Source organism: Lithobates pipiens, unplaced genomic scaffold (assembly GCF_037356315.1).
Source record: "Lithobates pipiens isolate NorthernLeopardFrog02 unplaced genomic scaffold, aLitPip1_a1.2 Scaffold_16, whole genome shotgun sequence".
Lineage (NCBI taxonomy): Eukaryota > Metazoa > Chordata > Amphibia > Anura > Ranidae > Lithobates > Lithobates pipiens.
Window position 1 is genome coordinate 89,316,267 of NW_027507748.1, and position 23,027 is coordinate 89,339,293.

Genomic DNA, 23,027 nt, shown 5'->3' on the forward strand with positions numbered 1-23,027 from the left:
CACGGATAAGTGGCACGGATGGGTGGCACTGATGGGCACTGATAGGTACCACAGATAGATGGGACTGATGGGCACTGATAGGGGGCACTGATAGGTGGCTCTGATAGGTGGCACTGCTGGGCACTGATGGGCGGCACTGCTGGGCACTGATGGGCGGCACTGCTGGGCACTGATGGGCGGCACTGGGGTGCAGCACCTTTGAGGCAGATTGGGTGGCACTGTGGGTGGCACTGTGGGTGGCACTGTGGGTGGCACTGTGGGCACTATGGGCACTGACGGGGGGCACTGACGGGGGGCACTTACTTTTGCTTTTATTTTACTTCAGGATGGCACTGCGGGAGGCAGGTGGGCACAGGCAGGTGGCAGGTGGTCCCTTGTATTGATGGCCGTGATCGGGACTGATGTCCCGATCACGGCCGCCGGTGATCGGCTTTTTTTTTCTCTCCTCGCGCTGTCAGCGCGAGGAGGAATAATAGCCGATTACCGGCTCCGTTCTATCACATGATCAGCTGTCATTGGCTGACAGCTGATCACGTGATAAGGGGTCGGGATCGACCCCTTACACGGATCGGTGATCAGGCGAGTCTCACGGACTCGCCGATCACAGAGCGCGCCGCGCGCGCCCCTCAGGGGGCGCGCAGGCCGCTCGCAACCGGGACGACGTCAATAGACGTAGTCCCGGAAATGTAGGTCCGCGCTAATGCCGTCATTTGGCAATAGCGCGGATCTGAAGTGGTTAAACAAGGACTCCCAATGCTCCAGACCTCTATCTCCTTTTGAACAGCTTTGCACCCAAACAACCCCCCAAAGACATGTCATAGCCCTCACCCACAGCATGCTATGGGATGGGGAACGACCCGGTTCCACCTTGGCTTGCAAACGCTGGGAGGAAGATCTTTCCCTGTCCATAACTGATGAACAATGGAGCACCATTTTCCAGATTATCCACAGAGGCTCCACCAATGTTAGCACCCAAGAGAATAATTACAAGATCCAATCAAGGTGGTACCGCACCCCCTCTCTCTTACATAAATTCACCCCTAACACCACCGACATCTGCTGGAGATGCCTCTTGGAAAAGGGTACACCACTGCATATTTGGTGGTCCTGTAGTCTCCTTCAGGACTACTGGAGAGAAGTATGTAGAATCACTTCCCAAATTACCACTTACAACATTGAACCCTCCCCGTCCCAATGCCTTCTCCACCTTTCACCTTTATCTAAACGAGCCTACCATGGCTCCCTGGCGATGCATATGCTCAATGCGGCCAAACAATGTATCCCGATCCACTGGGGGTCGCCCAGAGTCCCCTCCATTAAAGAATGGTTTACCAGAATCAACAAAACAGCCGAAATGGAAGAATTGATCCATATTTCCAAGGACACCCCCTCGAAATTTAGCACAAAATGGGCCTGTTGGAAACACTTTCAGACCACCACAACCTACGCAGAAGTGTACAACTAATAACATCAGGTCCACAGTTCTTCGACCTTGGCCTTACGGGGCCTAATCTATCTTTCTATCATTGAGCTTTATGCTACAGATACTGAGAGGAGGATAAAAATCCAAGCTACAAATCCATTACTCTACTTCGGGGGCGGGTCATAGGGAAGGGGGATTCCCCCCTTCACTTGATCCCCTTTTTGCCTTCCTCCTCCCTCCCCCCCTTCCCCTTTCCTCCCCTTTTTCCCCCCCCTCTCTCCCTGTCTCTATATCTCACTTTCCTCCACCCTCTTCTCTCCTTCCCCCCTGCCCCATCCCTCCATCCCAGTCCGCTACCAGACCACCCCATAGCAGACGTTCACACATGCGATCTCTCACGAATACCACACGCCTCCAACCACGAGTCACCTTCCCCATTCTAGATAGACCCCTCTAGGGGTCTCCCTAGCGATGTCCCATAACACGCGCTGACCCCTTGTCCCCGCGAAGATTGACCCACCTTACATTACTATTGGCCCCTTGTCCCTCCTTCTCATTGGCCCTTTTACAAGCCTTGGGGCAATTCTTCATAGAGTAATACGACTTGGGCCACGTCTGATGGTCCGCGAACCACCTGTACTCCGGACATGCACCTAACTGGCTTCTTTTTACACACAGATCTGGTCCTGTACATTTCGAGATGTTCCCGTGTTATGAATATTTTATTACTCTGTACCTATGCCGATTTTGTATCCTATCTGTTGTTGGAAATGCCTGTTCGTCTGTATTTCTTGAACTATTTTTCAAAATAAAATGTGTTTAAAAAAAAAAAAAAAAAAGAACATGAATACCCAACATATGACCTCGCAAAGACTTAGTGGTTATGAGATAACACTGATGAACACTGATAACCTCACACTCAAATATGTGCCTGCCAGCAACCCCGCTGTGCGCCTTTTGCATTCCATGTTGCGTTTACCACATGACCCAGACATTATACATGACTGTTCGGAAAAGGTTGCTGCTATTACCAGTCCCAGACCGGATCTTACTGACACCCCTATCTCAGGTGCAGAGGATGTTTTCGTTGACGGTAGCTGCTCACGTCCCTCTGACTCCACCTTTTTAACCGGTTATGCAGTTGTTCAACTACCAGACATCGTACTGGAGGCAAAATCATTACCTCCTTCTTCAGCCCAGGTAGCAGAGTTAGAAGCCCTCACTAGGGCCTGCATTCTGTTCACCGGTAAAGAGGTGAACGTCTACACAGACAGTAGATATGCTTTTGGAGTGGTGCATGATTTTGGTGTGATATGGGCCAATAGAGGTTTTAAAACAGCAGACAACAAAATAATTGCCAACTCCACACAGATTAGTGCTCTCCTCCAAGCCATTCTTCTTCCAAAAAAGGTAGCCATAATTAAAGTAAAGGCACACTCCTCTGACAGCAGTCGTGTTTCAAAAGGGAATGCTCTTGCTGACAGAGAAGCTAAAAGAGCTGCTGCCTTTTCCCCTAACCCACCTGCCCCCACAACAATGTTTTTCAAGGAACACTTCGCAGCACCTAACTTTAAAACTGTCATAGCACAGATGCAATCAATGGCCACAGAAGATGATGTCCATTTTTGGACAAAGGAAGGATTGACCAAAGACCCTGAAGGTCTTTGGTCAAAAGAGGGGAAGATCCTGGGCATACCCGAAACAAACTGTGTACTTATACTCTCATATCTCCATGGTCCAGGACATATAGGGGCTGCCCCTTTGATCAATATATATATGAAATCCTTTTGTACAAATAATCTGAACAAACAGGTCAAGCTCCTGACTAGGAGTTGTCTAACCTGTGCCCAAAACAATGTCCAGGGGAAGAGACATGGTTTGCATGGTCACCTACCCCCACCCTTGGGCCCCCTGACGGATTTGCAAATAGATTTCACTCACATGCCCAAGCAGAAAGGCAATCTGAAATGCCTCTGCGTTATCGTGGATAAATGGTCAGGATGGGTTGAGGCGATCCCCTGTACAGGTGAGACGGCCAACATAGCAGCAAAGTGTTTGCTCAATCACTGGATTTGTAGGTTCGGCATACCTACATCCATTTGGTCAGACAGAGGACCCGCATTCAGTTCCTCTGTGACCCAGACTGTAGCCAAACTTTTGGGGTTGCAATGGAAATTGCACATCCCCTATCACCCACAAAGTGCAGGAGTAGTGGAAAGAATGAATAGGAATATCAAAGATAAACTAAAAAAGGCCACAGGAGGCACGTTGAAAGGATGGCTTGACCATCTGCCTGCTGTATTGTTCCAAATTAGGACCACACCACATGCAAGAACAAAATTATCACCCTTTGAGGTCCTCATGGGAATCCCCGCAAACATAGAATTACCCCCATTAGACCAAGACACTGATATTGACATTTATTCCCAACAGGAAATGTACGTGAAAAACCTGGTAAGTATGCTTCATGAAATGAACGAACAAGTTTCTGTCACCTTCTCTCCTGTCCCCACAGAGCCAACACACCCCTTCACCCCAGGAGAGCAAGTGCTAGTCAAGCAACTGGCACACAAGAAGAGGATCGGACCAATCTACTCTGGACCTTGGAAGGTTGAAAAGGTGTCCAGAACTGCGGTCCTGACTGACCAAGGAAACACCTGGATCCACGCCAGCAGGCTGAAAAAGTGCCCACCGCTTCCCGCAACTCCGGACCCCCCGCTTGTTGAAGAAGAACCCGACCCACCCGAACAGCCACCGGAACTCCAAGAGATTCAGGAAGGCATTGGACAATTAACCCTTGAAACTCAACAAAATAGCGAGGAAGACGGACAAGCATAAGAACTACTTGTAGAAATGTTTTTACCTTTAATATCAGGAAAGGCCTTATGCCTCTTATGCTGTACTGCCCTAGTAGTGTTTTTACCAACCTGGTTGATAGCTAATTGTATATACCACCCAGAAGATTTGGGACCATTAAAAGGGATTTGTGGGACTCCCTCCCCCAAGACAAATAACACACCCGCTGTTAGACACAAAAGAAGTGAACCTCCCCAAGAGTTCACTGATAAAATGTTGTTATTAAAATTTAAATACAGTTATGCCCAAAAATCAGGTTTTGATAAATGCTGGATATGTAGTAAGCTTCACCCTAGTACTGCTAGGATTCCTTTGATGGCCATACCTTTAAATTTCACCCTTCTCCTTAAAGGCACACCCCCAATAGTTCTTACCGATGTTACAAGAAAAGCTTCTAACAAAACCCTCACTTTTCAGATCATAGGTAGAAGCCATTATCCAGATTGGTGTTTTAGGTTGGGAAATACTACCAAGGGAGCCGAAATTTGTAAGCAATCAAAGCTTAATATTTCAATGACAGCATTAAACGAGACCTTTTATAGAACTCAAGACACCACCTTAAACACCACATTATACCAATTCTTAAATACCAGCACCACTTCCCCTATGGCTCAACTCTTATCAACTCTTACATTTTCTGGCTATTCCGACAAATTGTATAAAGTGTTCCTCAAGCGCCCCATAGCCTTGGGGAATAATACTTATATCTGTTGTGGGAAGCTTTGTCACCCTTGGATCCCCACAAAACCCCAGGGATGGTGTTATCTCGCAGCACTAGCCCCCATTATGGGTGTGTTGGGGGATAAAGAAGGGAGTCACCTTCTTGAAGCCAGTGTTCATCCCAGATATCCCCTTAAACATCGTAATAAGAGAAAGATATTCCTAGAAAAAGATATGGCATGAGCCTGGTTCCCATCCTGGACAGGATGGGGAATAGATTTAATGAAGAGACTGAATAATTATACTGGAATTATTGATGAGATCTTGGAAAAGAATTCCGACGATATCACTAAATTAAACATAGAAACTAGGGCAATAAGGAAACAGCTAGAACTACATGAACTGGCCATAGAAAGTATGAGTGCAGCACTCACAGGGCTTTGTGAAATTACGGAAGACTATGAGTGCTGTACCTGGATTCATAATACTAGCATTGAAATACCTGATTACTATAATATAATTGCACAACACAGAAAAGAAGTAAATAAACTCCAAGACGAGGCTAGGAATATTGCAATAACATGGGACCCTCTAGCCAATTTTAGTCTTGGAAATATAACCTCTTGGTTAAAAAACACAGCCATGACTATTGTGATCATATTGTTTTTTATTTTATTTTTATACGCTTGCTATAGAATTGTAGGATGTCTTTGTTCTGCTAAGGGGACTGTATCAAATCAGGAGACCCTAAAGTTAACCGCCATTCCCAATAGTTCAAATATTTGGTATGAGAATCAGGAACATGAACCTTGATTAGGTTTTGACCATTCTGTATAGTATAGAATGGCCAAAGGGAGGATTATAAGGTATGGGGTACCTTTTTATTTATGCTTTACTTTTATTTTATGAGTAACAAAGCCTGGGCTATGTGTACGTAACAAACTACTGATAACGTTATAATTAGTAGCGTGACAAAAAGAAGATATTACTCAAGTCTGACCAGAAGGTCTGTCTCAAGTTTCTATACAAGCATCAATTGTCTGTTTCAACTTGTGACACCAACCGCATGGTGAGGTAATGCTGGTTGAGAATGGTTTTGCTGAACTCTTGACATATTTGGGGTCAGTCAGCAGACACTGATGTGCAAGCGTAACGAGCTAGGACAAATTTACTAACTTTTGGTCTATATTTCTTAACAAGGACTATTGTTTGAGGAAGTATAATGCTGACGTATGTTTATGTGTAATGACTTCTACGGGGCAGGGTCTTTTTCTTGTACTGCATAAAAGGCTATGTGTGAGTTAATAAATTTTGCAGTCATTATTCACGTACAATCGTGTATGTGTGGTGTCTGTCCACCGGTGATCGGGACCTCCGCTCCTCCATCCTAGCCTAGGCAACCAGGGGTGACTGATATTACTGAGAAGACGAGCACCTAACAGCGTGTCTGCTCAAGTTGCATCCTGCAGAAGTCAGGCTGACTTCTTTTGAGGGGATGGAGGCCTTGACAGGATCACACACGACATACCATTGTGATGTGTTGAATTGTCTAGTTTGATGGAGAGATAGGATGTTTTCTTTTACAGGTGCAGGACGGCAGTCTGAAGAAACACCCGAAGACTTTGGGGTAATGAAAGTATTATCCTCTTGGGGGTATGCTTTTGTTCTCTATTAAAGTTCAGGGATGATAGTTAGGAGTTTTTGTGTTACTGTTTGAAACATTTGTTGTATAAGTATGCACCTACACTTTCTCATGATATAAGAGCAGGGGTCAAGTCCTGGGGAAAAAAGTGTGGGAACTCCCACCCAAGATCCACCAAAAAAAAACACGCTCATACGCACGAACACTTCAAAAGGGGTATTTTTCATCCAATTTTCGTATAGTGTGTATGAAGCTTAACTCTTAGTACATAAAAAAAAAAAAACAACAATCCTGAATAAACATAAATACAGTAATTCTCTGAATAATCAGCATTCATTCCATTGTGCTTCCATGCAAATGTGAACATCATGTTCTCTATTGGGGAATTTTATTTTGTATATAGAGTGTTTACACTTATCATTGAACAGAGTTTGGATAACACAGGGTTAAACTGAAAGGTCATAAATGAACTGCACATTATCTGGACGGAATGCTTAGGGAGATAGTGATGTGTTCCTGCTTAGGAGATGTATGTTATCTTGGGGGGGGGGGGGGCTGCAAACTCTGCAGGGCTCCAACACACACTCGCTGCTATTCCAACCCTTCACATATTTCCACATAAACGTCCCACAAACCGACCGGAGTGAACAAGGGTTTGCCTGGACCTTTCCTGAGCTGGCCTGGGAAGAAAAGGGCAGGAGGAGAAGGCAGGTGAGGCCTGAGACTGCTAGCGTTTCAAAGTACCACATGTCTTTCAGAGGGGCATGTGTGTCAGCTCATTAAAGGAGAGGGACTCCAATCCAGAGGCAACTTGTATTCTGTGCATCACTGAGGTGATAGTACCTGCCAAAATCTGGAATAAAGTTGAAGTTTTTAACTGTTCTAAATCGTCTGTGCTTTACTACAGCGGCGGTGGAAGAAGCAGGGGTTAAACTAGCCGTACTGTATGAACTATTAGCAGCTCCCAAGGGAGTAGTGCGCTTTACAACCAAAAACATAAATGTATTTGATTGGGATTTTATGTGATAGACCAACACAAATTGGCACATTATTGTGTAGTGGAAAGCAAATGATAAATGGTTTTCAAACTTTTTTACAAATAAATATGTGAAAAGTGTGGCATGCATTTGTATTCAGTCAAAACTTTGTAGAACCACCTTTGGGGATGTCTCTACTAGCTTTGCACATCTATAGAGTGACATTTTTGCCCATTCTTATTTGCAAAATAGCCCAAGCTCTGTCAGATTGGATGTCTGTGAACAGCAATTTTCAAGTCTTGCCACAGATTCTCAGTTGGATTTAGGTCTGGACTTTGGCTGGGCCATTCTTACACATGCATATGCTTTGATCTAAACCAGGGGTGCCCAACCTTTTTAAGATCGAGGGCCACTTAAGCAACTTGGTAACCAGTCGCAGGCCACAATGAGCGTAGCGGGCTGGTGACAGGTTACGGCTATTCTATAGGCCCTCCGATCCGATCTACCCAAATGGAAGGGGGCGAACTCCCTTCTATTTTTTTTTTATCGGATTTTTAGGACCGTATTGGAGGCATGCGGGAGTAAACAGACAAAAGTCTGTTTATATCTGCCGATCTGTAGAGGTGAATTGAGGGTCCGATTGGGTAGGGCCGATCGTGTGAAAAGGGCCTAAACTGCTTTCACACTGATGATTACCCACACTGCAGGTGCAGCATAGTGCACCTGTGTCTATCCTGTGGGTTAGCTGAACTTTGTCATAGGCTCTGCCTGCGCAAAATCCGACGCTGTACAGGAAACATCTGCAGCCGTTTTCTTCCGATACCACCAGCTTCATTCACAATGTCAATGCTGTGGTATGATGGGTCGGCAACCTGCGATCTGGGCTTGCTAACCTGCCATTCCAGAGCAGGAGGTCGCGGGCCATATCAAAGGGCTCCGCGGGCCACTGGTTGGCCACCCCTGATCTAAACCATTCCATTGTAGCTCTGGCTGTGTGTTTAGGGTGGCTGTCCTGCTGGAACCTCTGCTCCAGTCTCTAAAGCCGCGTACCCATGTGACATCCACCAAAGACCCCGCCCCTTGTCCCTATATAAGTCGCCGCGTGCCCGGTCCCTGTCATTGTGAGCGGAGGACTCGGCGAGGCAACATCTGAAGAAGAAGAAGAAAAGAACAGAAGAACGGAAGGCGGCGGCGGCGACAGAAGACCGGGCCACCGCCTGTAAAAGAGCTAGAAGAAGGCGCGGTGGCCCGGCAGAAGAACCGAAGAGGGGGACAAGACCCCCGAAGTCGGAAGAAGAGGCCGGTGGCGAGGAAGAATGCCGGGCTCCTCCGCTAGCAAAAGAGCTACAAGAAGATAGCGGAGGAGTCCGGCGAGAAGACCCCCGAAGACGGAAGACCCCCGGAGCTGTGCAATAAACTATTTTATCTCGTGTGTTGTGTTTTTTTTGTACTTTTATTTCACAGGTGAATGGGTAGGGGTACATTGTACCCCATACTCATTCACATAGGGTGGGCTCCCGGATTCCGATAAGCCCCCCGCCCGCAGACCCCGACAACCAACGGTCAGGGTTGTCGGGAAGAGGCCCTTGTCCTCATCAACATGGGGACAAGGTGCTTTGGGGTGGGGGGGGCGTACGGCCACCCCTTTCCCAAGGCACCCCCCCATGTTGAGGGCACGCGGCCTGATATGGCTCAGGGGGGGGGGCGCTCGCTCGCCCCTCCTTTCCTAGCCGGCCGGGTAGCATGCTCGGACAAGGGTCTGTTGTGGACTTTGGGGGGACCCCACGCCGATTTTTTTCTGCGTTGGGGTTCCCCTTTAAGTCCATACCAGGTGGCGGGGCCAGCGGCGTCTCCTTCGCGGGCCCCGCCTACCTGGAGACCCACTCGAAATGAGCGGATTTTTCTCCGGGTGGGAAAAGTCTGCTCATTTCAAAAGTACGGCGGACTGGCATACACACGGCCGGATTGTCCGCCGAAATGCGTGTCCGGCGGGAAGATTGGAGTGTAACACGGCATTCTAAGTCCGCCATACTTCCGGGTCAAAAAAGTATGCTGGAGGCTACACACGGGGGGATTGTCCGGCGGACTTGAGTTTGCCGGACTTTTCCACCCGCTTGTTTGATCGTGTGTACGCGGCATAACAGGTTTTCTTCTAAGATTGCCCTGTATTTGGCTCCATCTATCTTTCTATAAACTTTTACCAGCTTCCTTGTCCCTGCTGAAGAAAAGTATCCCCAAAACATGATGCTGCTATGTTTCACTGTGGGGATAGCGTGTTCACGGTGATGTATGGTGTTAGTTTTCCGCTGTATTTTGCTTTTAGGCCAAAAAATGCAATTTTGGTCTCATCTGACCAGAGCACCTTCTTCCACATGTTTGCTGTGTCCCCCACATGGCTTCTTGCAAACTGCAAACGGAACTTCTTATGGCTTTCTTTTAACAATGGCTTTCTTCTTGCCACTCTTCCATAAAGGCCATATTTCTGGAGTGCATAACTAATAGTTATCCTGTGGACAGATTCTCCCATCTTAGCTGTGGATCTCTGAAGCTCCTCCAGAGTTACCATGGGAATCTTGGCTGCTTCTCTGATTAATGTTCTCCTTGACTGGCTATTCAGTTTAGGTGGATGGCCATGTCTTGGTAGGTTTGCAGTTGTGCCATACTCATTTCATTTTCGGATTATGGACTGAACAGTGCTTCATGAGATGTCCAAAGCTTGGGATTTTTTTTTATAACCTAGCCCTGCTTTAAAATTCTCCACAACTTTATCCCTGACCTGTCTGGTGTGTTTCTTGGTCTTCATGATGCTGTTTATTCAGTAAGGTTCTCTAATAAATCTCTCAGGGCTTCACCAAACAGCTGTATTTATACTGAGATTAAATTACAGTTTATTTACTAATTAGGTGACTTCTGAAGGCAATTGGTTCCACTAGATTTTCGTTAGGGGTATCAGAGTACAGATACAAATACAAATGCATGCCACATTATTTACATATTTATTTGTAAAAATCTTGAAAACCATTTATCATTTTCCCTCCACATCACAATTATGTGCCACTTTGTGTTGGTCTATCACATAAATCTCCAATAAAATAAATTTATTTTTTTAGCTGTAACATGACAAAATGTGGAGACTCTCAAGGTGATGATTTATTTTTCAAGGCACTGTATTTGAAGAAGCCCCTATGCTTAATGCTGTCATCATTGTGTTTGGCTCCAATTATCCACCCACCATTGACATAAAGATATGTTGAAATAGAGAATAGGGCTCATTTAAAGAAAACCTTTCCATGGGTTGGTGGTGCATGGGTGAGTCTGGGATTTCTGTTGTCCTTCTAAAAAATGCTAATTGCCTGGTTTTAGGATGCAATACTCTTGAAATCACTCACACAAAACAAGTGTGCAGATAGGAAGGTCATAAGGTCTTAATACCTGTATATGAACTCTAGTTTAGCGGCTCAAAGTATTGAGGCTAGGGGTTCAACAAAGGACAGCCAGGCAGCTAGAATTTGTAGAATAAGGACTCCACAATGGCAGCTCAGGAGGAAGTGGAATAGTACAAACATAGTAAGTCCTTCAGGCTGGAATAGTAATGACCTGAATGGTGTTAGAAATATATTGATTGATCAGTAGCTGCACAATACACCTGTATGAGGAAATGTATGTCAGAATTGAAATACAACCCAAGGAGACACTAGCTGTGGAAGCATATGGCTGGAGAAACAGCAACACAGTTTAGCTTAATTAAGAAAAAGCGAGGTACTTTGAATGTTCTGTAAGAAGACGTCCTGCAGAGGTACAAGATTAGTTTTAGCTCCACATTTGCATATTAAGTAGAGACTGTTTGAAATGACTAACTAACACAATTAGAATCAGTTGATACCTGTAATACTCAAAGCATGTAGATCTACAAAATCTTATATGACATTCTGATTTAATTGGAAACTTTTTTATTAATACAAAAATGATTAGCAAACAACTTGAGAGGTTGTTAGTATGAAGAAAACCAGTGAAAATGATGTCTTCATCTCAAAAGGACCTGTCACTTATAATATTTACTGATCAATCTGTTTCATGTACATTGGGAATGTTTGGAGTTTTTAAGTCAAAACCATTTTAACCACTTCAGCCCAGGAAGGATTTGCCCCCTTCCTGGCCAGGCCATTTTTTGCGATACGGCACTGCGTCGTTTTAACTGACAATTGCGTGGTTGTGTGATGTTGTGAAATGGATAAGAACTACAGTCTAGTTCAAGGTTATCTGCTGCTATTTCTAATTAAAAAGTATAAATGTGCATGCACATTAGAAGTAAACACTCTCTGAGACATGTTCAGCTTGGCTACTTCTAACTTCTGATTTATTCGTGGGTGGTGTTAATATTTTATACAGAAAGATACGTCATTGCTATGTTAGTCTAATTGGTACATCTTTTTTGGTTAAAATACAAGAGAAATGGAGAAACTTGATGCTTGAAGTTTGGTTGAAGCTGGTTCTGTTATCTCAAATGCATTCTTCTAACACGTGGGATGTAGGGGGTGGACGCCATCTTAAACTCCGAACAGAGAGCCAAACTGTATACTACATAATAAGTAAGGAGCATAGAAACATGTATACACATAAGCAAATAGACATTTTCTGATTATCATTATGTACATTAGATTCCATAACCATCCCCCCTAAAATGGCTATTTTCTTCTGTCCCTCATCTAAATGTCCTACTCACCTGGCCCATTCTCCTCAGCAACTCTTTTTAAGCTGTATATAGAGTTAGGCAGCAACTAGTTCACTACTCCCCTCAAAACACCTGGAGAAGGGCAATCAGGTGCTATCTATCCCTATAACCCTATAGGATTGTGAGATTTTGGACAGGGAGTGACTGTAGAGGAGTAAAGGGTTTGTCATCCTCCATCATAAGAGGGTCCTCTTCTTCTTGGTGGAGAAATGTAGGTGTGCTGTTGTCTACAGCCTTGCTCATTAACTTCTTTACGAAAGGTAGAATACAGCATACAATCGGGGCTAAAAGAACCAGGATTATTAGTACCGTTACCCCTATCTGGGCGAGCACTTTTTGCCACCCACTCATCCAGCTAAAATATTGATCCCATGGGTCTGTAATACCGGAGTTCTTTTTCAACTCTAATGACAAATCTTCTAATTTCTTTATAGCTAAACTTACTTTACCATTTGGACCGGTATTATCAGGAATGTAGGTGCAACAGGTTCCAGTTTTTTCTATTATTTTACAGACACCTCCTTTCTCAGCTAACACCATGTCTAAGGCCATCCGGTCCTGGAATGTCATGTAGGAAGTGGGGCTAACAGGTCAGCAATTCCCTGGAGGGCATCTTTAGTGTAATTCACAAATTTTTGTTGGTTATAGTATATGTAATTGATCCAATCTACATTCTTGTTCACATTTATTATGGGGATCAAAGACTCAAAACCAGCTTTTACCTGATCCCTGGCTTTGAATTCATCAGGGACCCCCCTTGGAACTCCTATAGCATCTATGTGCACACGAGGGTCAAAGCTTCTGGAGAGAACTGCTCACTTCCTCCTCTGACTGTGTGCTGGGTTAATGTATGTATCAGGAGTATCTTCTGCTAGGCTATGGAGGGGCATAATGACCTTTGCAAGGGCACATTCACCGGTCCAGATACCCTCTAATCTGGTACTATGTTCCAACCCACTGTCCCTTCCAGGAACCACAATTCTGTCCCCAGTAACTGTCTGTAAAACACACATATATATCCTTACCATCAGGGATGTCACTGTACCAATGGCATTGCCATGAAAGAGTCAAACGGACAAGGTACTATGTCACAGTAATCAAAGGTAAAGGTGGTCACATGTGTACCTGAAGAGTTATGTTATCATTTTTTTTGTGATGGCCACCTCCTGCCCCCCCCCCCCCAGACCAAACAGAAAAAGGATATGCAGCATGGTCATTATGAAGTGGGCGGGATCTTGTCCTCAGGGGTTGGAGCTTTCTTGCAATGGGAGGCGTGTATTCAGGTGTTCTTCCCAGCCAATTCGACCGAGGTGACTGTGGTCAGCAAAACTTGGAATGGACCATCATATCTGGGTTCAAGAGAATGTTTTCTCACAAATGTATTTACCAGCACCCAATCTCCAGGCAGTAGTTGATGTGTTCCTGTATCTAATTCAGGATCTCGAATGTAAGAAAACACCTGGACATGCATTTGGGTTAATTCTCGTAATAATGCGTTTACATAATTAGTCAACACATCAGATTGCAACTGTAACTGTTGGGGAAAGTGACAGCCAAGTCTGGGGGCTGAATCAAACAAAATTTTACAAGGGGATAGGGCACGTTTCCCTCGGGGAGTGTGTCTGACACTGAACAGGGCAATGGGCAAACTGTCTGACCGACTCAAGTTAGTCTTTTGGGCCATCTTTAACATCCTGTTTTTCTAGTGTCCCTTTCATCCTTTCTACCTTCCCGCTACTTTGAGGGTGGTAAGGGGTGTGCAGAGCCAACTGAACCCCCAGTGCTGCCCAAATCTTTTTGTAAGGGTTGCTGTGAAGGCTGGGCCTGATCACTCTCTATCACATCTGGGATCTCAAATCTACATACTATCTCACTCAGTAGTTTCTTAGCTGTGGTCCTGGCAGTCATGTCCACCTCCACTAGGGTGTATTCGAATCTGCCACTCCTTTGGCATTTGGGAGTGATCAATTTGTATCCTCTGGAAGGGTGTATAGGGCTTTTGCCAGGTGCTTCTTCTGTGCCTTTTCTGTACATTCTGGGTTACATTTGTTGCAGATAGTGCATGATCTGCAGAAGTTGGTCAATGGAGTAACTCATGGTGCTACTTGGTAGTTGATAAGAGAGTTCATAAGAGTCATAAGTGGGCAGCTTCATTTGCCCATTGCACAATGGCTGGGTAAATACTCCTGGGTAAACAAGGCTTCTTGTTGCACTCGAATAGTCCATCTCTGAGAGTTGCTTCTCTCCGTTTTCCAGCTTTCCTTCTCATCCGGACTTGCTGCTTCCTGTAATTATTTCAGATAAACTCTGTCCACTGGGAGAGTCTGTAGGATAAGCACAGGGTGGTCTTCTTCTACCACTCCATTGTCCACTTCCCATGGATCACTGGCTGTTTGGCAGCTGAATCAGCTAGATTGCCTCGAGCTTCCTTCGAGTTGAGTTTGTCGTGTGCTTTACTTTTAGAATAGTCACTTGGGTTGGGAGAAGCAGGGCGTCCATCAAGTCCTTGATGGCCGGGCTGTGTTTCACAGGTGTTCCTGCAGCCGTCAGGAACCCTCTGTCCTTCCAAATAACACCAAAATCATGGGCAATGCTGAAAGCATATCTTGAGTCCGTATGAATGTTGGCTCTTTGTCCCTCTGTGCTGTAGTAAGTACTTGCAGCTCTGCCACCTGTGCAGACATCACCGGCGGTAAGGTTTCAGTTTGGAGAATCAAGTTTTCAGTGGTGACCTGGATCCTGCAGGGGTATTTGACTCACGGTGGGGAGATGCATGGTTTCCAGCCGCATTAGTTCAATGCAGTCATGGGGTGACAAGTCAAGACTCAACTCCTCCTCCTTTCCCCCCTTGAGAAGTGGAAGAAGGGTGGTAGGTTTCAGTGTTTGACAACGTAATAGAGTAATGCTGTCTAGAAGGTAGGAACACAGGAGTTTCAAGTGTCTGGCAGTGGACAGATGTTTCGGCTGGATCTTGGTTGAGTATGGGAGCAATGTCATGGGAAGCAAGCAGAACGAGGCAGAGTCCGAGGACCAAGCCCGAAGTTTTGTCAAACAAGGCTTGTGCAGCAAAGACAGCTCACAGACACGATGGGCCTCCTCTTGCTATCGCATCCAGCTGACAGGAATAATATCCTATAGGGTGTAGGCAGATTCCGTGTGATTGGGTGAGTACACCTGTAGCATGTCCCAGATGTTCGGATACAAAGGGCTTGAATGTTTTGTCGTAGTCTGGGAGCCCTAGCACCAGAGATGGTGTGCTTGAGGGCCTCAAAGTTGGATATTGCTTCAGGAGACATCTGGAAGGGGTCTGATTTCAGGGCGTCATACGAAGGTTGCATCAGTAGGGAGAGGTCTGGAATCCATGCTCTGCAATAGGAAATTAGTCCAAGGAAGGAATGAAGGGGCTTCTGGCCTTGTGGCAGTGGGATGTCGGAGATTGCTTTCACCCTGTCTTCAGTGAGGTGTCTTGTCCCATGGGACAAGACAGTGTCCAAGAAAAATTACAGATGTTGAGCACGACTGCAATTTGGGCTTTGAGGCTTTGCAACCCTGTTTGGCAAGATAGCACAACTGGCTTTCTGAGGTGACTTCAACAGTGGGTAAGTCAGCTGCACAGTGGAGAAGGTCATCAACATATTGGAGTTCCAGGTGATCCTCTTTTTATGTGTCAAGATTGATAGCCATAGCTTTTGCAAACTAGCTTGGAGAGTTCTGTGCCCCTTTTGGCGTAACTGTCTAGGTACGTTGCTGTCTTTTCGTGGGTGAATGCAAAAGGTACCAGCAGGAGGGGTGAGGGTGGACACTGAAGAGAGCGTTTGCATGGTCCACCACTGTGAGGTACTTTGCAGTCAGGGACACCCCCGCAAGTAGCTGGTTCTCTTTTAGGGGTTCTCTTCTTCCTAGAGAACAGAGGTGTGTTGCATGGAGATGCGCAGGGTATCAGGGCTCCATTTGACACAAGGGCCTTGACATGCTTTGAAATAGCTGCAGACTGGGCTAACTTTAGGGGGGGGGGGGGGGGTATTGTGGTTTCCGGGGCAATGATGCACCCTCTTTGAACTTGACTGAAACTGGTGGCACCTTTAAGTGACAGTTGTCTTCTGGTCCTGTGGATCATAGGCACGCAGGGATTCTGTCAAGTACTTCCTGCGGTATTGAAATTGGAGTTATTGCTCCATGAAGTGTCATCATAAGAGGCAGAGAACACAAGGCAGATGAGTCTTCCAAGGATAGGGGAGTATGTAACTTCACCCCCCTTTCAGGTGTGAAAATGATTGATGCCTGTAGTCTGGACAGTACATCAGCTCCTAGTAGATTCAAGGGACATGTAGAGGACACTGTCATAAGGGGTGATACAGGTTTGCCCATTTCCTAGCGTGAGTTGGGGCATGGTGGTGGAGGTTCATATCCACGTTGCCCTTCACAGGGATCCCTGTCTTGTCTCGGATGTCTTGGGGCTCTGCATGCTCTTCTGGTGTGACCCTGCTTCCCACAGTTGTAACAGATGTTCTTTTCCCAGGTATTGGGCAGTGGGGGTGGACGAGTGTAGGCGGGATATTCGTCTTGTGTTACCATGAGGGGCGTTGGTTTTTTCCCTTTTTGGTTTTCTATCCCTCTGGCCACCAACAGTAAATCTGGCATTTTCATTGAGTGATATTCAGGGTGGGCCACCATCAGGCTTTTTCTGATATCCTCTCTGAGTCCTGAGACAAAAGCAAATGTTAACATGTGTGTGTGTGTGTGTGTGTGTGTGTGTGTGTGTGTGTGTGTGTGTCTTTTCATAGAGGGAGAAGCCCAGATCAACAAAGGCCTGTATGAGTCTAGCATGATACTTCTCCACAGACTCCCCTTTATCTTGGGCAATATCTTGGATTGTGGTGGTCTGATCTGCCAATTTCTCCTTTGCCCAGTCGCGGAGTTTGGCACAGAACTCCAAGCCTGAGGTGTAAGAAGTGGCACTTGCCAGGCAGACATCATAGTAGGGCCGTCTGCATAACCGGCCAAAAGACATGTCCTGCTTTAATTTTGCATAGGCTGATCAAGTCTCTCCAGGCAGCTGAATAAGTTTCTTGTATCTGCACTATCCTGCGGTAGAAGGGCATTGGCTGTTTCTCTGGGTCAGGCAGACTTGTCACTAAGGTTCCTGCTTGTGATGGGGTAAAAGCGACATACATCACCGGTGCCCCTTCTGGTAACCGAGACTGGTGTTGGGGCGGGGGCTGAGAATGGGCACTGTTTCTTATGGTTGCCAGCATATGTTTGAGATCCTCTCGAAACTGTGAGTCCGGTGCCGGATTGGGGGTTAAATCAGCAGGTGGCCTTGCTGCCTGTTGTTGGTCTTCCCACTCGGACGCTTCTTCATCATTAACATAATCAGCCTGTTAAGGTAGTGCTTCCATATTAGGGAAGACAGGTGTGTGGTAGGAACCATCCTGGTTTAGAACAGGAAGAACTGGGTATAGGCCATGGCTGGGCCTACTGGGTGTACCAAGATGGCCGCCAGCAGGAAGTGCACTGGGCTGTGCCTGAAGTGAGGGCTTGGGTGTACCAAGATGGCCACCACTGGGAGTTGTCACAGTGGGTTGTGCTCGGGTTGGGATGGTGAGAAGGGAGTGGGCAGTAAGGCAGATGGCAGGGTTGTCCCTCTCCTCCTTTGTTCCAGTTTTTTGTATATGGGGGCGGTACAGCCACATTATCAACTCTGTGATACACATACATAGTACAATTGGCATCTTTCTTGATTTCCTCTATCCAATTTTCTTTATCACACAGGATTTCTCTCTTTCTTTAGCAACATAACACAACTTTGTTAACTATTTCAACATCTTCTCTCCTCTTCACAATATCACATGCTAGCATTCCCTTCTCTCTCTCTCTCTCTCTCTCTCTCTCTCTTTCTCTCTCTCCCTTTCAGCGGACAGCTTCAGAGGAGAATACAGGCAACTAATGGGTTAATACTCCTCTGACTGCTATCTTATCAAAGAATTCCTAGGGTTGGGGCTCTCATCCCTGCGAGCTATCCTGTCTCCTTGCACACTCCTGGCTGTTCTATCTCTTCGAGGGTCTGCCCAAACCCCGTTTCACTGCATAATGTACATTTAATCTCAAAACTAGCACTTTAGAGGTGGTGGGGAGCAGTGGCTTATGGCCCAACTGATCCTTCAGGTAGCCACCTTCTCTCACCTTCACCAATCCCCAACCCTCCTCGTGTATGGCAAACAGTAATCCACAAATACACTCAGGACAGGACATTACACCTTACACTCTTTGAACTGCAAAGATAGCTCTCGGGAGAAGCTCACCTGAGTTGCAAGACTGCCAAATTCCAGCAAGCCTTCGTTCAGTCTGCCCTATTCCGCAGCTGAGATTAACCCTCAGGAAAAGCTCACCTGAGAAAAACATTTATAGACCTTTGCAAGACTGCCAATTCTGCAAGCCTTCGTTCAGACTGCAATATTCCGCAGCTGAAATTAACCCTCAGAGGTCCTACACAGCCAACCTCGAGTAACCCGTCTATAAACGCCTGCAGAATTCCACCCCACCACTAGAGGCAGAATCTAGGGGTGAGGATGGACACACGCCTGCAGCTGCACTTTCAGTCTGCTAAATTTGCAGTCCTTCAGAATGACAGACACTGAACAGATAATAGTCAGCCATTATAGAAAACCATTAGCAGGTTTGTTAAAACAGCCCCAGGCGAGAAATAAGTTACCTGCCTCTTTGAACAATCGAAAGGAGCCAACAAGACAAAATTAACCGGCCCAACCAGAGAAGTCGTACAATGGTAAGGATAAATATGCTTACCGTACTGTTAGGGCTGCGCGCTTAACCCCCTTCTCTGATCTGGCCAGCTGTTGGGTCCTGGAATGCAGTCTCCCTTCGATTGAAGCCTGGAACCCCCACGTTCTGAGCGCCAAATGAAATGGATAAGAACTACAGTCTAGTTCAAGGTTATCTGCTGCTATTTCTAATTAAAAAGTATAAATGTGCATGCAGATTAGAAGTAAACACTCTCTGAGACATGTTCAGCTCGGCTACTTCTAACTTCTGATTTATTCGTGGGCGGTGTTAATATTTTATACAGAAAGATACGTCATTGCTATGTCAGTCTAATTGGTACATCTTATTGGTTAAAATACCAGAGAAATGGAGAAACTTGATGCTTGAAGTTTGGTTGAAGCTGGTTCTGTTATCTCAAATGCATTCTTCTAACGCGTGGGATGTAGGGGGTGGACCCCATTCTAAACTCCGAACAGAGAGCCAAACTGTATACTACATAATAATTAAGGAGCATAGAAACATCTATACACATAAGCAAATAGATATTTTCTGATTATCATTATGTACATTAGATTCCTTAACAGTTGTACCCAAACAAAATTGATGTCCTTTTTTTTTTCCCGCAAATCGAGCTTTCTCTTGGTGGTATTTGATCACCTCTGGTTTTTATTTTTTGCGATATAAACAAAAAAAAGTGGAAATTAAAAAAAAAAAAACACAATATTTTGTATTTTTTCCTATAATAAATATCCAAAAAATCAATAATTAAATAAACACATTTCTTCATCATTTTAGGCCGATATGTATTCTTCTACATATTTTTGGATAAAAACATAACGTAACAATATACACAATAAGCGTATATTGATTGGTTTGCGCAAAATTTATAGTGTCTACAAAATAGGGGATAGATTTATGGTATTTTTATTTTTATTTTTTTTACTCGCAATGGCGGTGATCTGCAACTGCAACATTGCGACAGACACATCAGATACTTTTGACACTTTTTTGGAACCAGTGACATTTATACAGCGATCAGAGATAAAAATAGCCACTCATTAATATATAAATGTCACTGGCACGGAAGGGGTTAAAACTAGGGGGGCGATCAAGGGGTTAACTGTGTTCCCTATGTGTGTTTATAACTGTGGGGGGAATGTGGCTGACTAGAGGAGGAGACAGATCGTTTGTTCCTAATTAGTAGGAACACACAATCCGTCTCCTCTCTCTTGACAAAACCAGGATTTGTGTGTTTACACACACACAAAGATCCCAGTTCTTGCTCTGTCACAAGTGATCGCGTTTCCCAGGCAGTCATCCCGCCCCGCCCTGGCTTCGGGGACACGAGGCAGATGCCTGCTACAGTAGGCGCCCACTACAGTATAACTGTGGCGGCTGGTCGGGACGCTGTTAAAAACATGACAGGAGATGCTGGTATGACCAATTAAATTTATTCCCTTTTATTCTGTTCATCTAGTCTGTCTGTGATCTCTTGTGTGACACAAGACAAGAGTCTGGCATTTATTCTCTTCTATTTTATTTATCCAGTCCTTTGATCCAAGCACCTCTGCATGAGATATATGGCCTCCTTATACACTAGATTGCAGTTAAAGAGAACATTTGAAGATATAAATATGGTAGTTACCATTAGTGACCTGGTTTTAGGCTCTAGAACTGTCATCTTGATCTTTGCATCTCTATAATGAGTAACTGACCTCCGACAAGCATGCAATCAGTGAAAACCGAACATTTATACTTGTTCTAGGTCTATTTCTTAATCACAGCTCCCTTGTTTATGTACTCACAGGTTCACTTTAATATCAGCGATAGGACAAAGATTTTCCTGGCCTGTGGATGTCTTTTTTCCTCCTGTAGCATGTTCACAATGTTAAACAGCACTGTGCAAATCAGATAAGCCATGACTAGACAAGAGTGGTGCCTTTCCTCCCTCATTCTGATAGAGATTACAGGTGGCTAATAGCACAACATATTTATATATTTATATATTTATATTAGCTGTGTAGAAGTCTTTTTTTCCAAAGCCGTTTACATTTGGCCACCAAATTCCTGCAGCATGTGTAGCATACCCCACATAGGAGCTGCAGATAAAGGGGATTCCCCATTCATGGACAGCCAGGCACACCAAATCTTCACAGGCACACAGGGTCAGAAAACTGACTGTAGCTTTGTTTTTGTTGCTTATTAGGGGGGTTCACAACTTGGATAGGGATGAGAGGTTATGGGATGCTCACTTGACTTCAGTAATCTTCAGGGACAACTTCCTATATACAACTATATACAGACTCCTCATCACATACCTCATGCACACTCTTGGCCTCTCTTTTGATCAGCCTTTGCTGGTACACTCCTGGGGGAGCTTGACAGTCTCCCTGGCAGTTCAATAGCAGCCCATTACAGGCAGGAACTCACGGTCTCTTAACAATAGCACACGTGAAGTGACACAGCATGTAACTTTCCCCTCTGCTTCCTATATGGTCACTGATCCCAGCAATACCTCTTCAGGCCCTGCCAGCCCACCTGGCTGCAGCTGCCTCTTTCAACAGCCTCTCTCTACCCTAGTTCACCCAACTGACTCACAGGAGATCTCTCAGGGAAGGATTGAAGATACACCACTGTCTTCAAGGGAGACTGGCTACATGTGGCCATCTCCCCCTTTGCTAGTCCCCAACAGTGTTGATCTACTCACTCTGTCCTCTCTTACTCCAATGCCTCCAGGAAAACCTCATCCCACCGACAGCCTCCTCAATGCTGCATCTCCATTTTCCACTTGACTGACCGGGCTACCATAGCCTATGTCAATTCATGAGGTATTATCTGCCCCCTGCTAGCCCACTACTGGGGATTGGCTGAGGTCTCTTAAATATACATAGTAGATCCTCCTAAACCCCACTCTCTAATTCTAGAAGGTTCTCCAACTGTTAGGATTAAATTCGCCTGCTGGTGGCACTATCCTGCTCTGGGCTGTTTGCTGCAGTTCCAGTGTCCACCAGCAGGTGTCACCCAGGAGCCAGCAGGCTGGTGTAATCAGGCTAATTAATGTTAAGCTGCTTGGGGGCTACTTAAGGCTTCTCCTCCCTTCCCCCGGTGTGTCATGATTCTGGTCCCTTCCTTGCCGGCTGTGCCTAGCTTGATCCAGTCTGTACCTCTCTGCCTTGTTCCTGCCTTACCTCTATTCGAGTACCCTGTTATCCCCCTTCCTTGAAACCTTGAACTCCCTTATCCTGGTCCTTTAGATGGTTTTTGTATATAGTTAGTAGTTAGGTTCCTTTGTTATTTGTCTTTTGGGGTTGTTTGTGTTCACATTTACTGTGTGCTGTGTTTGCTGTGTTAATGGTTTGCTGTGTTTCACTATAAATAAATATCACTTTAATACATATATCCTTTGTTTGGTCTCAGTTCCCTTGTGTAGCTATGTGTCTGGTCTCCCTAGCCTCTGATCCTTATACCAACCTTCCAGACCAGGGGGAGGGACCAGAAGGCTGCCAGGGTGAGTCACCCATACCTGAACTCTAACGAACCCTGATCCAAATAAGACTCACCAACTTTCAATGTGAGTCAGAGTATGGTTTGCCTACTCTAATTCTAGCACACACTAGCGGGTGCTACACAAGAATAGTCAGATTCTTGTAGCTAGAATATTCAAGTCATACGATTAGCAGAGGCCGCTCATCCTATTTAAACTAATGGTGGCCTGACGGCGGCTGCTGTTCACATGTAGCCACACACATAGAGGTTAGCTGCGGTTGGGGACACAGCTGACTGGTAATTGGCGGGCCATGCTAATTGCAGGCCCTTGTCATTCAAACTAAAAGAATCCAATGGCAGCATGTAGCCGGTCATTTGAATGTGGCCTAACAACTTTACATGACTTTGTAATGAATGTAATTCATTTATTGCTGGATTATTTTTGTATGTGCTGAAGTTTAATCTAAAAGA